The sequence below is a fragment of the Petaurus breviceps genome, unplaced genomic scaffold, assembly GCF_028583685.1.
Source record: "Petaurus breviceps papuanus isolate PSGF00001 unplaced genomic scaffold, PetGlider_PUasm1.0 90692, whole genome shotgun sequence".
Taxonomy (NCBI): Eukaryota; Metazoa; Chordata; class Mammalia; order Diprotodontia; family Petauridae; genus Petaurus; species Petaurus breviceps.
This window is the reverse complement of record NW_027187313.1, coordinates 993,802-994,272: the sequence shown is the minus strand read 5'-3', so window position 1 is coordinate 994,272 and position 471 is coordinate 993,802.

The following is a 471-nucleotide window of genomic DNA, read 5'->3' as shown; positions in this document are numbered from 1 at the left end:
TATGAAATCCCAATGCCCTTGAATTTTTGCATTTCGTGTCAAGTCTGACGTGTTGCGTGAGAGATTGGGAGGAGAGGGAGGTGACAACTGAATATTCCCACCTGTTCTGGTTCTTCAGAACACAGTCAACCGCTGCCTCTCGGGTCCTTTCCTCTCCTCTCATCTGCCCAGCCCACAACCCTTGCCCAACCCCACTCCTTTCTGCTCAATGTCTAGTCACCCTCTATTTCTGCTCTGAGAGTGTTTTAAATTCTCTATTTCTGATGAGAATTGTCCAAGTGCTGAATTTTACGGAGGCAAATTTCGAGGCCTTGCTTTACCCAGGCACTGCTGTTAATATCGTTCACACTTCAAAAGAGTGTGGGGAGGAGAAGGGAAGAAAGTAAGTGATGGGCAGAGGGAATCAGATAGGGACTGAGATTGCTTCAGGATTATGTTTGCTTTGATTAAGGGCAGGTTGGATTTAGAGTC